The following is a 17216-nucleotide window of genomic DNA, read 5'->3' as shown; positions in this document are numbered from 1 at the left end:
ATTTTGCTGTGGTGGAGTTTTTAAGCCCGCTATGTATTCAGGTTCTGACCACTGAAGTCAATGGGAGTCTTTACACTGGACTTTGTATCAAGCCCTCACTTTGCAGCTGTGTATAAATGACTCACAAGATGCAAAGCAGTGCTGAATTAGGACCTATATTGTCAGGTAATAACTTTAATTTTGTTTTATTCAGCACAGACAGCACATTGTATCTGGACAGTAACAGTGTTTATTCAGAAGCTTGCACTTGTGATCTTTTTATTAAATATTTCTATTTGCTTCTCCTCTTGTCCTATTTCTTATCCCTATGTGAATCTTGTTTTCTCTTTTATTTTTATAGATCCATGTGAGGGTTTTGTTTCAGTGGTAAAACAATACACTGATTGCTCATATACATTTAATTAATTATGCACAAAAACAGTAACAGCAAAACAAACCACCAACATATCAAAATAAAATAAAATAAAATAAACACTGAAAATAATTACTAATCTCTACAAAATATTCAAGGTAAAATAGGTTGCTATAAGATGCAGTCTGTCATAAGAACTTCTGGTGGTAGAGTCTGTATATTTTTTTCCAGTGTGTCACATCACCTGCTGCACCTGGTTATAAGATTGCAATAAATCCAACTTGGATTAAGAAGTTTTCCATGTCAACCCCTTAGGGCAGCTGATTATAGGTTTGACCTTTTGAGATTCTGTGTATTTCCCACTTAATCAGTGCAGGAATGAGTTGCTACTAAGTAGGATCTATAGGAACCCTGTGGGAAAAGTGAAGCCATCTAAAAATAATGAGTCTCTTTCCCCCTTCTGTCCCCTCCATCCAGTCTGAGCTCTATTAGACCACAATAACAGTCTTAATCCAGGCTACACAGAAGCATAACATGGCATGTGATGTTTGCATTATAGAGAGAGAGAGGACTGAGAAGGACTTTTGGCAGACTGAAATGTAAATGAAGCTTTACAACATGGTCAAAATGCTTCAGTTGCCCCCCTTCCTTTTCTCCTGGCTAAAATGTGTTTGGTTGAGCTGAAACCTTGTGAAGCTTTTAAGCTTCAGCACCTCAGATTTTGACAGAGTAATTGGTTCCCTGTTGCCTGGGCAATAATACAAAATTGGAACCATCTCCATTTTGTCTTGTTACAGTAACACACTCCATGGTTTAGATATAATCTCACAAAGTACTCTGGTTTGGTTATCAGTTCGCTTCTCAATAGCTGAGGCTGTGGGTTGTTTTTTTTTTTTTTTTGGTGGGGGGGGGGGGGGGGGGGGTTCACCTAACCTTTTGGGTTTTTTCCTCCTCCCACCCTTCAATAACCTTCTGTGAAACTGAACAGCATAATAGATGTAATTAGACCTTCAATAATAGGACTGAATGGAGCAAGCAATGAGACTCCTACTAGGGAAGCAATCAGTGCATTAGGTCCCCAGGACTGAAACTACATTTAACAAGGTTTGGGGCTTAGGGATTGTCAGTCTAGGCCTCTGTTGCTTCCCCAAGAGAAAGTTCTACCCAGAATGCAAATCTTCATTTACCATTGCTGCAAAAGGGAGGAAAAGAACATTAGCCACTTTATTACACACATAATGAAGCAAACTGTAGCTGTTAATATATTTTTTTCCTAGGCAGTAAATCAACTGTTCACAAGTGCTGTGAAGTATAAATATGTATTTCATCTGTGTTTTAAAATCATTTCCTGTGTTTTCTTTCTCATTTCTTGGAGGAAGATAGCTTTGAATGGTGTCAAATAAAAACACATTTTATTTTGGCAGAATGACTGTGGTAAATTTCCATGCAGGAGTAAAAGATTAGTCTTCAATCCCAGAAGGAGCAACATCAAAATGGTCCTTTCAAGAGAAATGAAGAGACAGCAAAGATTAAATGTGATATGTTGATTTCTGTTCTTCAACTATGTAAGTAAACAAGCATGTACAAAGTTTCCATTCACCTTTTATATGCTATTGAATCATCTAATCATTCAGCTCTTGGCCTATGTGATCAGTAGTTGACAGGAAAGGTGATAAATATGCAGACAAAATATTCTGACCATTATGTCACAGGAGTTGTAATTATCTTATTTATGCAGTGCCCAAAAATGTGGTAGCCACTTTACATGTCAAATAAAAACACATGAGGTGGTCTCTGCACTTACAATATACTTTAATTAGTTACTCTTTCATTACTACCGAGAACAGAAATGTAATATTGACTGGAGCAGTGTCAGTAGTGATCACAGGTCATGTTCAAAGGTTCTGGTTGGATGTGCTCCAAGAAGCTTATCTGAGCCTTCACTTCTTTTCTCCATGTCCCATTCTTATTCCAGCTCAGGATCTTTTTCCTTTCTTCCCCAGACACCCCTGATCATCTCCCATTCTCCCTCTCTGTATAATCAGCTCTGGTCACTTCCACTGGCTTAAAACTAATTACTCTTTTTCCATTCCCTCACACTAGTGCCTATCTTTCACCTCATTTCCCCCTCAACACAAGGTATTTCTGCATCTGGTAAACACCCTACCTTTGCTTAGCTGTGATTGGATTCCAGGAGGTCTGGCAGTCTCTGTTCCCTAGCATGATCCAAGGCTTCTCTGGATCAGAGAGGAGTTTCCTAATACAGTGTGGGTAAAGTCCTGGCTCCAGTGCAGTTAATGGAAAAACCTAGATGCTTCTCATTGTAGGAAAGCCCTGGACCACATGAGATTTTAAGATCATTGTTGGATCAACATAGCTCACCAGAACTGCTTAAAACTGTTCATAGATTTTTGAAAGATATGAATAAAGATGTTGGGGTCAGAGGAAGGGGCTGTTTGGAACAGAAGAGCTCTTAGCTCTAGATTGGATCAATTATTTGAACCAGTAGGAACATTTAAAAATGCAAAGTTTCTGCTCTATGTATAGGCCAATTCCTATTTTTATCAAACCATTGCTGCCATTAGCTGTCAATAGATTTTACTGAGTAATCTCCCTTTTTATGTAGTGTGGTGTCTGAACACAGATTCTTCTCATTGTGCAATATTGCTTACCACACTGTAATAGTGAAACTTAATGAACTTTGCTGTAACTTTTACTTGCCCAATGAACCAAAATATTATATTGTGAATAGAAGGAAAACAAAACCCCACACATGCAAATAGGAGGAGGAGGAGATAGGGAAGTGATACCCACAAATTAATCTCAGCACCATGACTTCCTGCCATTGTGTTGAAATGTTTCCATTTTGCTTTTGAATCAATATATGATAGTTGTATTTCTTTGACAAAGCATCATGCTTCAATCACTGAAATACATTTTCAGGATTTTACTTCAGGGTATCTTGTGACAAGTTTTGATTCTTTTGGTGACTAAGTGGCTCTGCGGCTCTTTAAGACTGAGCATCACTGATCTAGCACATCCTTCTGATATATTGAAAAGGTAACTTAAAAGTTACCTCATGTCAGTACTGTAGCTTCTCCAACGCCCACGGATACAAAAGCCTAATTGAAAGGAAGGGGAAAATCAACCCATTGGCTGTGACTACAGATAATGAGCAATGCAATGAGATAAAAAATCTATTATCAAACTAAACCCCCTGGAGCGTGTGAAACAGAATAGCCTCATTCCACAGAACAAGGTTTCGCAATAGCCAGAAGATACAACACCAAGAAATGTCAGAATTACAAAGACAATTTAAAGATACAGCCAATGATATAAGTAACATTGTTACACAGGAACATTTTCTCTGATGATGATATGTCACACCTGATAGCTGAACTATGTGACTTTGTCTTGACCCACGACTACTTCAGATTTGGAACCAATAGATACCTTCAAGTCAGTGGCACAGCTATGGGCACCCGCATGGCCCCACAGGATGCCAACATTTTTATGGCTGACCTAGAACAACGCTTCCTCAACACTTGTCCCCAAGCACCTCTCTTTTACCTACGCTACATTGATGACATTTTCATCATCTGGACCCACGGGAAAGAGTCCCTCGAAGAATTCCACCGTGATTTCAATAATTTCCACCCCACCATCAACCTTAGCCTGGACCAGTCTACACAAGAAATCCACTTCCTGAACACTACAATACAAATTAAGGATGGTCACATTAACATCACCCTATACCGAAAACCAACTGACCACAATACATATCTTCATGCCTCTAGCTTCCACCCTGGACACGCTACATGATCCATTGTCTACAGCCAAGCCTTAAGATACAACCAGATTTGCTCCGATCCCTCAGACAGAGATAAACACCTACAGGATCTCCATAAAACAGTCTTAAAACTACAATACCCACCTGGAGAGGTGAAGAAACAAATTGACAGAGCCAGACAGGTACCCAAAAGTCACCTACTACAGGACAGACCCAACAAAGAAAACAACGGAACACCACTGGCCATCACCTACAGCCCCCAGCTAAAATCTCTCCAACACATCATTAAGGATCTACAACCTATCCTAGCAGATGATCCCTCACTCACTCAAGCTGTGGGAGGCAGACCTACCCTTGCTTACAGACAGCCCCCCAACCTGAAACAAATACTCACCATCAACCATACACCATACAAGAAGAACACTAACTCAGGTACATACCCCTGCAACAAACCCCTTTGCCAGCTCTGCTCCCACATCGACTCTAGTGACACCATCACAGGCCCTAACCACATCAGTCACACCATAAGGAGCTCAATCACCTGCACATCTACTAATGTAATATATGCCATCATGTGCCAGCAATGCCCCACTGCCATGTACATCGGCCAAACCGGACTGTCACTACGCAAAAGAATAAATGGACACAAATCAGACATAAAAAATAGAAACATCCATAAACCAGTCAGAGAGCACTTCAATCTCCCAGGACACTCTGTAAATGACTTGAAAGTTGCCATACTTTTACAAAAAAACTTCAAAAACAGATTTCAAAGAGAAACTGCTGAGCTTGAACTGATCTGCAAACTTGACACTATCAAACTGGGTTTAAACAGGGACTTGGAATGGCTATCTCATTACAAGAAGTAATTCTCACCTCCTAATCAATGTTTGTGAATAGGCCTCAACTACCCATTGTTGTTCCTTAAACTTGGATGTATATATATATACACCTGCCATTTGATTTCTATTTCTTGCATCTGACGAAGTGGGTTGCAGCCCACGAAAGCTTCTGCCTACAAAAATTAAATTTGTTAATCTTTAAAGTGCTACAGGACTCTCATTGGTTTTTATTGTTACAGTGATATAACTAACATTAATTCCCTGAACTTGCAGTGCTTAGATCAGTGGTTCTCAAACCTTTTAAATGGAGCCACCCGAGGACTTTTGTCTAACAATCACCCCCCTTCCCTTGAATCGTGGCCCCCTTCTCACTTCTGAAAGGGTCCCCCCTTTCAGAAAAAAATGGTGGTGCTTCCCGCGCTGTAGGCCCTAACAATCATGCCCCCCCCCCTTTTCCTAAGCCCCCCCCTTCAGAAAAAAACTAGGGCTTACAGTGTGGGAAGTGAGGAGCATGGCAGCAGCAACACTGGGAGCAGCAAGCACCGCAGCAGTGCAGGAAGCGGGGAGCAGGGGCAGCAGCAGCGCAAGGGCAGCAGCAGTGCAGGGAGCGTGCCCAACAGAGGCAGGGGGCTGCTGCAGAAGGTGGGCAGCGGCTACAGCTGCTTCTGTCTCCGGGGAGTGTGGAGCTGGACTGGCTTTGTTCCCTGTTCCTGACACATACACACACCCACCCCGCCCATGGTCCATCTCATGGACCTCCCCAGGGGAGATCAACCCAAAAAATAACATTTGTTTTGGGTAAACCCAAAATATTTTTCTTAAAGTTTTTTGTGACCCCAAGAAGTTAAAAAAATAAAATCAATAAATAAAAAGGTTCAGATCAAACAAAACATTTCATTTTATTTTCAGATCGAATGAGAACTTATTCAACCCTAAACAATTTTTAAAAACTTTGTTTCATATTCATTTTTTTCTTTTTTTTTCTTAAAAATAAAAGTAAACTGAACTTTGAAGTGAAAAGTCATTCTGAAATGGAAACACTGGAAAGGTTCATTTTGAAAATGTTAGAATGAACAGTTGGGGTTTTTTGGAATTTTTTTGAAGGAGGCGCCGTGTTTCCTACAGAAACAATTATGTGAATTTGACATAAATTTCTGAAATGTTTGTTGACCCAAAATTGCATTTTGTTTAGTGAAAAATGTTTTGGCTGAAAAATTGTGCCTAGCTCTAGTTGAGATCTTTGTAAAAGCAACTTGCTTCCAGCAGAAAAAAGTTAAGTCCAACACTATGTTGTTTCGCCAAAAGGAACTTCCTTTTAGCTCACCTGGTACAATCGCTATTTGTGAATAGCAGTATTCCATTTTCTGTTTTAGCTGAGGTGGTGTGCAGGGCACATGTTCAATGAGTCGAGTGAAACAATAAACTATGCTCCTTGGTTATGTCTGCTAGAAGTGTTTAGACATCCTTTTATTGTATGTATATATTACATATACTGTATTGTACATATGGAATAATTCTATATTGTTATTTTGCTCATTTGGCAGACACAACATTAATATTGCCATAATCAGAGTTGGGTATAACATCAAGTACAACAATGTGGCTTGAAATTAGTCTTGGCAACAGTTCTCAAGCTCAGTAAAACTAGGAACAGAATTTTCTGAGGACTTCTGGACATACCTTTTGGCTTTTCCACAGCTAGGTAACAATTTCAGCTAGATTGTAACACTGTGACTTTGTGTTCCACCTATTAAAGCTGTAGAGAGTGGTTGGCTGACCCCATCTTATTTAAAAAGCACTAACCACTTGCTTGGAAACTATCTCATGTTCAAAGGACTAAAGAGTTTAAAGAAAAAAGTATAAAGTGCAATTATCATAGAAGGTACCATTCTTTTGATTTCATCTGTGATGTCCTGCCTACCATATTCTGCAGTCCTGTGCTTGAAAAGAAGTGTGATAGGTTCATTGGAAACTCTAACTTAAGTCTTTTTGGACAGCCCCAGGTGAGAAGAGGCATTTGTCCAACATGCAGTGTCCTGGAAGTCAGACAGATGAAGCTTGCAGAGGGTGCTGTTGAGATGATTGGAAAGCAATCGTGTTACCTCACCTCCTCTTTCACTGCTGCCTCTATTAGCTCACTTGCACTAAGGAGCAGCAAGCAGGGAGATAGTCAACATTCTACTCTTCCTTCTTTTCCACACTATCTCTGTTACTCTTGGAAAGAAAAGTGTGGAAAGAATGGGGGCATATACCAGGGGCACATGCAAGTAGAAGGCACAAGGGATAGACACAGTTTGAGGAGTAGGGAGGGGATATATAGTAGACAGCGTGTAGGAGCACCATGATGTGGGAGAACTCCTGCACTGGAAAGACAAGATTACAGTGTGGGAGGTAGGACTGATGGGCATAATGGGAAGAAGAGAGAGGACAGCAATAGATAAGATGAGAGAGGGAATGGCACAGGAAAAGAGGGAAGGAGAAAACAAAGCGTTGAAGGCAAATTCCAGAGGAAGTGGCAGCTCATTTTAGAAAAGAAAATGAGAGATTTTAAAAGGATGAAGAAAATCAATAAAATTAGTCTGAGGAAAAACAAAGACACTGAAAAAGAACATAGCCGTGTCTCCTGGACTTTGGATGGGATGTCATAAAATGTGCATGCTGATCCTCAGATGAGGGGTAGCAGATTTTATAACCTGGAGATTGATGTGGTTGTATTAGAATTTATATCCTGGTTGGCTGTTGGCCTGATTATGTTAGAGCTCACATCATGGATCTTGACTGTGTTCTTCCATCACTCCTCAGTCTTTTCAAAAATCTACTCTGGTTTAGTGCAAGTGAATCGCTCTTTAAATATCAATCCTATTTTTAGAAAATTAGAAAAACGATTTCCAGGAGCCTTTAAATAACTGCATAAGCTCCTTCCTTCTTATTAACTATAGACAAATATCAAGTACAAATGTAAAATTTGTTTGGCTGCTAAGACAAATAGCTTAGTACAAACCAGTGAGCTAATAATGCCAGACACCCCTCTAGCATCAGCTTTTACTGCTTATTTATGAAGTCTTTACTCAGGCAGATTCAGTGAAAGAGGAGTTTTGCCTAAATAAAGGGCACCCTGGGCCACAGATTGCAAATCTGGTCCTCTGTTCAAAGCTATATTTTGATTTGCACGGAATTTATTCTGCCTGGGGGACAGAATCCTGCCCACTTCTTGGAGCCACAGCCATTGCCGGGGTAAGGGCACATGTCTCTCTATCCTTCTCATTGTCCAGTGAATACCTTCTGGCAACAGCTGGAGCCCTCGCATCCTTGTTTTTTTTTTTTTGGGGGGGGGGGGGGGGGGAGGGAGAGGAGGGGTTATATCTATGTCCCTAGGGAAAAGGCCAGATAGGGAGGCAGGCAGGCTTCTGCCAGACAGAGACCCTTTGGGCAAGTGTAACAGCATCAAATCTCTGCAAATCCTTATGCAGGTGCTTGGGCCAATGGATTTGTGGAGTGTGTGGACTCACAGGTCACAGTTGGCATTCCCAGATCACCTACAGTACCCGAGGTGCTGGTCATAGTGAGGGTCACTGTAGAATACTCTTCCACAGCTCATATGAAGTTGTGGATAAAACCGTGAATAACCAAGTGGCCAAAGACACACAATGAAAATGTTTCAAATTTTTCAGTGAACTGAAAAAGTAAAAAAATAGAAATCAATTTCAGGCCAAACAAAATGTTTCATCTGAGTTTTGAGGTGTGTTTTTTTTAACCCTTTTTAAAAAAAAAAAAAAAAAGAGGAAATTGTACCAAAATTAAAACAGCCATTTTGAATAAAAAAGTCAAAATGTTTCATTTTGAAAATTTGACTTTTTTTGGAGGGTGAGGGGTTGTTTTGTTTTACTGACTGAAACAATTTAGCAAATTCAGCACAAATTTGCTAAATGTTTTGGTCAACCCAAATCTGCATTTTCAGAAAAAAGAAAAAAAAAAGTTTTGTCCAACAAATTTCATCCCACTCTACTTGTGGAATCCCTTTTCATAACCTTTCTGTGGTCTGCCCCTCAGTCCCCACCTCCGCACTCTGAAAAGCCTGGGTGAAATCCTAGCCTTGTTGAAGTTAATGCACTTTGCATTCTTGGACTGAGTGGGGCCTGTATCTGGCCAGTAGAGAATAAGTTATAGTTGGTAATGAAACCTGCAACCTTTTGAATAGTTTGGTGAGAAAGGGGTGCAATCTTAATTTCTCTTTGGAAATAAAAAATAGAAACACCCTCTAATCCTTAACATTCTACAAATGAGAAATCTGCCTTCAGTGTCCCTACTTGGAATCTAACATAGTGTTCCCATCAAGTTACATAACATTTCATATGCTGACACTTTTTTTATCTTCTCAGTGCAAAGGAGAAGTAGGGAAACATTTTAAACATCACTTTTAAAGAGTTTTGAAAAGCAAAATATTCCAAAATAGAAGATAAATTAATTAATCCAAGAATGGAAAATTCAATTTAAATAATGAATTAGAAACCCTTAAAAAATTGGAACCTTATGTTTTTAAGATAGCTTGCAAAACCTTTTTCAGTCCAAAGCCATTAACACTCACCACTGCAACATCCTATTGTAGTAATCTTATACATTTAAGTCCCCAAGTGAGAATTTAGGACCAGATCCTTAGCTGGTGTAAATCTCTATGGAACTAGGATGATTTTTGTCAATTGAGGATTTGATCTACAATTTACACAATGAAAATATTCATTATAGAAGAGCATAATAAAAAATGATTGCTAACAAAAAGGATCATTAAACGTATTACAACCAAGGTGAATCCATTTAATTGTTAATATGCAACAACAAAATTTTCTATAATTAGGTGGTATTTGTTTAATATATATGTATTATGTTACATTCAAAGAGAAGGAGTTTTTTTAGGGATTTAAATATTTATGACCCAATAATTAAAGACAAATGCAATTCTCAGAAAAGCAAAGAAAAATCCAATATGCTGTACAATAGTTAAATCATATGCAATTACTGCGTATTTATTCTCATACTACATATCAATACTGAAAATCACAGGAGAAAAGAAACTAAAGGATAGTGTCATCCCAGAAGGCATAGGAGGTACAATTTCATCCTGTTGCAACCATGTGGCTAGCTGCACTGACATTCACAACCAGGGGAGGGCATGCTGGAGGACCCATCCTCCCTCCTCTCCCCCCAGGGACAGGGACAAAACTGACAGCCATTCTCTTGCCCCTGGATTCTGACTCATGAAGGGTAAACTGGAAGTAGGCATTCCCTTTCTCCATAGAGGGTCAGGACAGTTGAAGGAGTCTGGTCTTCTGCCTCACTGGAGGGGAAGAAGAACCAGTAGAGGTTGTCTTACAGCAGAAGAAAGAGGGAAGCTAGGGGACTCCTAGCGTGGACAATTTTTCCCACCTCAGATGCTGATGCTGCTCCTACTAGTGGGAAGACTAGGGGCAGGTCTACACGGCCAGCAAAATGCGGCAGCAGTCAACCGGAGTTACACAAGCTACGCAGAGTTTGCTACGCAGAATAGCTTGCATAACTCCTGTAACTTCCCTTTAGCGTGCCGTCTCCACTGCACTGTACCGACGGGAAATGCATGCCCGTCGACGCAATGCTACGCTTTTTTGGGGAGGTGGTTTTATTAGATTAACTTCTGGATTGATTGAGTGTGTCTTCACTGCCGCTCAATCAAACCAGAAAAAATCATCTGACGATGGCGAATTTGCTGCTGTCAGCATGTACGTTGCCTGGGAGACATACACTCCCCAGGCAGGCACCAGCTCCTCTTTTTTCATATTCTTCCATCTGAGGAGTTTTCATTTTACTATCGAGTGAAGAAGAAAGAGGAGTGGAAACTTCGGGGAAGCTGATCTCCCTGAAGCCCCAGAGAGAAAGGAGAACTTTCCTAATGCTTTAATTTGTTGATACTATTCCTCTATTTTGTACTATGTATCGGGAGGAAAAAGAGTTTGGTGATTGATGATTGCAGGCATATTTATTTATCCTTATACAGCAACAGGGTGTGGATAGTGGCTTTGGCCCAGATCCAATTGGAGTTAGCTTAAATATCTTTGTGGATTTGGGCCTTTGTCTTTTTATTTCCATTAATAATGATTAACTAAATGCATTCCTTTGCCCCTGAGTAACAGGTGATGAATTTTCAAGTCAGTATCCCAACTTGTGCATGCAACCTATGCAGCTACACCTCTAATTTGTGTGAGGAAACAGGCATTTTCATTGTGAATGTGAATGCGTCGCATGCTAATAGCTGTACACATGTGAGTTGTGGTCATAGTGTACTGCAAGTTTCTGAGAATCTGTGTGTCTGGGCTGGCTCTAATATTTATTATCCTATTCATTTGTCTTTTTGGGCTATGAATAAAGTCCTGCATACTATATAATCTCTGTTATCTCCATTATCATCAAAACCTCTTAGTTAGCTGGATGACATCATCCAAACCAGATCTGGGTTTCAGAAGAGAGAGATAAGTCAGTTAGCACCCTCACTAGCCCCTCTCTAGAGCAGGGAATGGTACGTTATTTGTGCCTAAACATGTCTTGTAACTTAAACCAAAAATTCATATTTTAGTTATGCCTTCAACCTTGACCTCAAAGTTAAAATTTCAGTGTTTTATCTATTAGTTCTCTGAAGCTTAGAACAGGACATGCATGCGAAATACTTCTTTAAAAATACTTTTGTCTGATTTGCATACTGCCATATTTGTAATTATTTTTGTTTGACATGGTGCAACTGCAACTAGCATAAAATCAAAAGCAGTAAACCATTAAATTGTTTTGCTGCTTGTCTGTTAGTGGCATGCTAAGAATGCTAGAAGTCATCACTAGCAAAACTAAGCAGAATATTTAGCTACAGGTCATGAAATGAGAGTCTTGATTTTTTTTTTAAAATGTAGATGCCAGATATTAACGCCCACTTTTTGCTTCTTTGAGATGAGTTCATCCCATCTAATATGCATAAGCTACTCGTTTGATGAAACGATTCCAAGGCATGAATAAAGGGCCAGGTGGTTGACTAGTGGAGCAATTAACAGAATCACACTCAGCTTATTTCTGTGGCCTATTTTCTCAGGCCAGCCATCAGTGTAATTATCAACATTAGAAGGATCTTCTGAGATAGAAGGGAAGGTCACAAGTCAAAGGGAGTTGAAGTTCACTCCAGGAAATTTAGCTGTTTGGTTTAATAATTCTTCATTAAACACCCTCCAGGGTACCAAAAGGAATTATTTCAAGTGTTATCCTGCAGTGTCTTTATTTCTGTGCACTCCTGGAGAAACAGTGAAGAGAGAGTATTTAGTGCATAGCATTTCCCTTCCCAATTTTGAGGCAATTTGTCCAAAATTAATACCGTATTAAACTAGCAACGTAGGAGGGATCCCTTTTCCAACATATAAGTGTGTATGCATGTGTAGCCAAGGCTATGGTTACGTGCCAAGCCAGGTCCCTGTGCATATGTGTATGAAAGTTCAGGTTTACATACACTCGCTGGATCATAAGTTCAAGAGAAAAAAATGAGTAAAGACATTTGTGTAGACCCATGTGTATATGCATATGCCAGGTCATGTATGTGGTATGTGTAACCCTGCTTATGTGCCCACACAAGAACTCTTGACACAAAGATGTTAAAATTCATGGGATTTTGGTTAATGTACCTTTTGTACTTTAATATATACTTCCCCAGTGAAATAATGTTCCCACCGTCAACACTGTAACACTATCTCAACTTCACTGCACACCGAAACTGTCTTTATTATACTGGATAAGCAGGTCAATCTCTTTTTAGATTAGATTTAGATGGCTTTTTCTTTTTCTTCAGACTTCATAGATCAGTGAGGGGGGAAGCCTAAGAGGGTGAAGAACAAGAGAGATTTTTCATTGTCCCTAATAATGGAATGAAACATACTTGTGACCAATTTATCCAGAACTTGATTGGTATTTCTGTAAGCTTCAGCCTCGCATAACATTCCGCTAATAATGTTCCAAATGAAGACTATGTTTAAAGCGTTTGAAGATGCTTGATAATGCTATGGCTCTTTCACCCTCTGAATGTTGTTGGGTTTTTAGGTCTTTTTTTTTTTTTTCTTCTTAACCATGATAATATATTTCAAGTGATATTTACAGCGAGAGCTGAGAGTCGGGATGGAGAAAGGGTATGAGGTTAGTTCCTCAAGCCCTTTTTGTTTTAAATATCATGCCCAGTGGTGCCCTTTTGTCATTAGAAGTGAAGGATGAATGAGTAATTGATGAGGGCAAGGGTAAGAGTAATGAAGATCAGTGCATTGCTTAAATTACTATAGTTAGCATAACCAGCCAACCCTGTTCACTTAAGTGCATAATACAACATCTAGGGTAAGGTGAGGTTTATTCAGAAATATGACAATCTTCTGTTTGTTCCATTTAAGATACTAATTTATGCTAAAAGGCATTGCAGCTCAGCTATAAATCAGGAAGTGACTGATTGATTGATTGATTGATTTCCCCCCCTCTGCCTCTGAGAGCCTTTGCCCTTTTGGAGTACTGTGCATGTCATTGGTATGCATACCTTTCATCTATCAAATGTTTGTTGGGACTATATTTTTTCATTTTGCTAAAGAAAGGACTCTCTGAAGAAACAATGGGTGAGAGTCTGTTCTCAGTTACGTTGGTATAACTATGGAGTAACTCCAATGAAGACAATTAAATTACTCCAGATTTACATGAGTGTAACTGAGCATGGAATGTCACTGCTGTCTGTTTTTCTCTCCCCCCTAGCTAAAAATAAAAAAATGGCGCTTGGGGGTTTGGATTCACATGAATGCATTGCATTTGGAAAGGGTAACTCATTCCGAATAAATACACAAGGTTCCTGAAGAATATCCACCTACATGCTTCAAGCTGACTTCAACATATCTCTTTGCTTCTGTTTCTGAACAGAACCTACTTTATTTTCAGTTCTTATTGTTATGCTACACTGGCTATTTTGAGGCTTTATATTTTTTTAAATATATCAAATAGTTCCAATTCCTATTTAGTTGTTCTCTTCAGCGCATGTAAAGAAGAGAAAGAATAGCTCTGCTCTGAAGATTATTCTGGAAAAATGGCACTGAGAGGTTCCATATTCATGATGATTTCTTGATTCCAGATCAAATCTGCTCAGTTTATAAGAAAAAGATGTTTTTGTTTTGTTTTGCTTTTTGTTACTTTTTAATATGAGCCTTTTATGTGAGCTCAGGAAACTTGTCTTGGACTTTCAAAATTAATGTGGGTTCTTTCGTTCTCACACCTAATCACCAGTGGAAAAAAGATTCTGCAGGTGAAATGATGCTTTCACTTACAGCTGTGCAATACCATTGTCTTTAGGTGATGACCTGGGTTAATCCTGAGGAACCCCATTAGCCATCACTAGTGCTGTAGAGATGTAACTATGGGCATTTTGAAGACATTGAGTAAGTGTCACAGAGCAAATTAAATGACCTGCAGACTAGAGCTGGGTGGGAATCAGATTTTCTGTTTTGTAGACATAGTCTGTGATTTTGACATTTTTTCATTCCAAAAGGGAACAAAACAAACAAAAATAAAATAAAAATAAATAAATAAATGCATTTTCACGAAAAAGAAAATTCTTTTGGGTCAATTGAAATGTTTCATTTTGATAAATCAAAATGTCTCATTCTGATTTTGATTTTTTTTTAAATTGAATATGATATTATATAAAATGTAAAAACAGAACAAAACAAAAATACCCAGAACAAAATCATTTTGGAACAGAAAATCAAATTGTTCTGTTCTGTTTTCTTTTCAGAATGAAATGTCCTTAAAATTGACCTGTTTCTGTGAAGTCTTTCATCTTTGATTAATCAGCATTTTATAATGCAGAAATGTTTCTTTGGAAAACTTCCACCAGCTCTACTCAGCATTTTTTATTCTGGTGGTGATACATGAGAAGGACAAATCTAGCTTGACTTTCCCAGGCCCAGGCCACAGGGGTTGCAGGGCTGGTAGTTAGAAAACATGTTTTTTTTTCTTGGAAATAGAGATGATTTAAATAGAATGGAGAGAAACAATACAATGGAATCCCACAGTGCCATTATTACAGCCTTCTAAGAGAACAGTTGTACAATCTACACCTGGGATTGCACTGGCAACTGGAAGAGTAAGGAATACTGAGTTGATATGCTTCCTTAAGCTGCTCAACAGATGAGCCGTTGCATTCTCAACCAGCTGTAATCTGTGGCTGGCTGTCATTGTCCACAACTACTCCACCCCTTAAACACCACTGTGCTTTATTATATATTAAATTTACAATCAGTAGCTAAATTTCTAACTTGCTTCTGGGGAAGGGTATAGTAGCAGCAGCAGCCACTTTGCCTTGGTTCCTGCTCCTTACTCTTCTCCAAGCACTTCCTTTCTATTTGCTTGTATCACCCTAGGTGCTGAGGCTACTTCCACCCAATTATACCCTCGGCTGTATCTCCACTCTGCCAACTGCCTGTCTTTCAATCAGAGCTCAATTAATATAAACTGGTGGGGATTTAGGATTTAGCTCCTGAGTCCGCACACCTTGTTACTTCTAGGTTAGTATGAATTAAAGTGCATTGCAGAAAGTCTTGAGGTGTCAGAAGAATGGATTGCTTTGGCCAGGTTACTATCTGAGAGACAGGAGTACCATCAGTTTACCAAGCAACTGAGAAATAAGGTGTTTCTGCAATTGTTGCTGTTGCGGATTCATTGTAGTAATGCACCATTGAAAAATTAATCAATGCAACACACTGATCATGAGAGGGCAAGTGCTTCAACATCAGATGAGGTCCCAGTTCTAGCTTTTCCCTCCGATTGCTTCCACTTGTCATCATTTCAGTCTTGGCTTTTATCTTAAGACAGCTATTTTTCATCCAAATTCCTATTTACTTCAGACCCTGGGCCAGCAAAGAGGCAGCAATGTCTGCACTAGAGTAGGGTATGTATGGCTGGGTGTCTTTGGTATCCTGTCCCATAAAAGTTGATATTCTCTCATGATCTTCTCCAACAACATCACAACATATGTTGAAAAGTAGACAGGAGGGAATTAAACCTTGTGGAGGAGGAGCACATGGGTTAGGCGAAGACATCCCCTGCGGCTGAATTTATTAAATGGGGAAGTCTACATCCTGATAAAGAGGATTGGAAAGAAGTTGGTAAAGTACAGATAGGAGCTAGTGAGGCATAGTCAAATGTAAAAGAGTCCCATTTAAATGTAAATGTCAAAACAGGATGTTTTGGTGCAAACTGAGAAATTAAAGAGTAACAAATCACCAGGGCCAGCGCGTATTCAACCAAGAGTACTGAAGGAACTCAGATCTGAAATTGTACAACTACTAACTGTGGTATGTAATCTATCGCTTAAATCAGCCTCTGTGCCAGATGAGTGGATGCAACGCTGATCCTGGCACATACCAGCCAAATTCCTTACCAAATTGGGAACTTCTCAGGCAAATTGGTTCGAACTATAGAACTAAGTTATCAGATACATAGCTAAACACGGTCTGTTGTCAACACAGCTTTTGTAAAGGGAAATAATGCATCTCCAATTTATTAGAGTTCTTTGAGGGTGCCAACAAGCATGTGGACAAGGATGGTCTAGTCGATATAAGATATTTGGATTTTCAGAAAGCCTTTGACAAGGTCCTTCACCAAAGGCTCTTAAGCAAACTAAGCGGCTTGCCTGGGATAACAGGGAAAATCCTCTCATGGATCAATAGTTGGTAAAGACAGGAAACAAAGGGTAGAAATAAATGGTCAGCTCTCAGAATAGAAAGAGAGGTAAATAGCACCAAGGATCTATGCTGGGCCCAGTGCTGTTCAACCTACTCATAAATGATCTGGAAAAGGGGATGAACGCTGAGGTGACAAAGTTTGCAGAAGATACAAAATTACTCAAGATAGTGAAGTACAAAGCTGACTGCAAAGCATTATAAAAGGACCTCACAAAACTGAGTGATTGGGCAACAAAATGAAGATGAAATTCAATGTTGATAAGTGCAAAGTATTGCACACTGGAAAAAATAATGCCAATTTATATCTACAAAATGATAGGGTCTAAATCAGCTGTTACAATTGAGGAAAGAGATCTTGGTGTCATTATGGATAATTTCCTGAAAACATCTGCTCAGTGTGCAGTGGCAGTCAAAAAAGCTAACAAAATGTTACGAACTATTAGGAAAAGGATAGAAAATAAGACAAAATA

At 39.3% G+C, this 17216-nt stretch overlaps 1 long non-coding RNA gene across 3 annotated transcripts in view; it reads left to right on the top strand.

The window, feature by feature from the left end:
• Nucleotides 1-17216, top strand: part of LOC137167071 (uncharacterized) — a 91897-nt gene that overhangs the window by 45546 nt on the left and 29135 nt on the right. For all 3 annotated transcript variants that reach the window (XR_010923968.1, XR_010923969.1, XR_010923967.1), the window contains exon 4: nucleotides 1777-1917. This is a non-coding gene — a long non-coding RNA (uncharacterized lncRNA). The remainder of the gene's footprint in view (nucleotides 1-1776; nucleotides 1918-17216) is intronic.

The sequence above is a fragment of the Emydura macquarii genome, unplaced genomic scaffold (assembly GCF_026122565.2).
Source record: "Emydura macquarii macquarii isolate MOO-44397 ecotype Brisbane River unplaced genomic scaffold, CSIRO-AGI_Emac_v2 contig_2897, whole genome shotgun sequence".
Lineage (NCBI taxonomy): Eukaryota > Metazoa > Chordata > Testudines > Chelidae > Emydura > Emydura macquarii.
The sequence above is the reverse complement of the archived record's forward strand: the minus strand, read 5'-3'. Positions and strand labels throughout refer to the sequence as shown.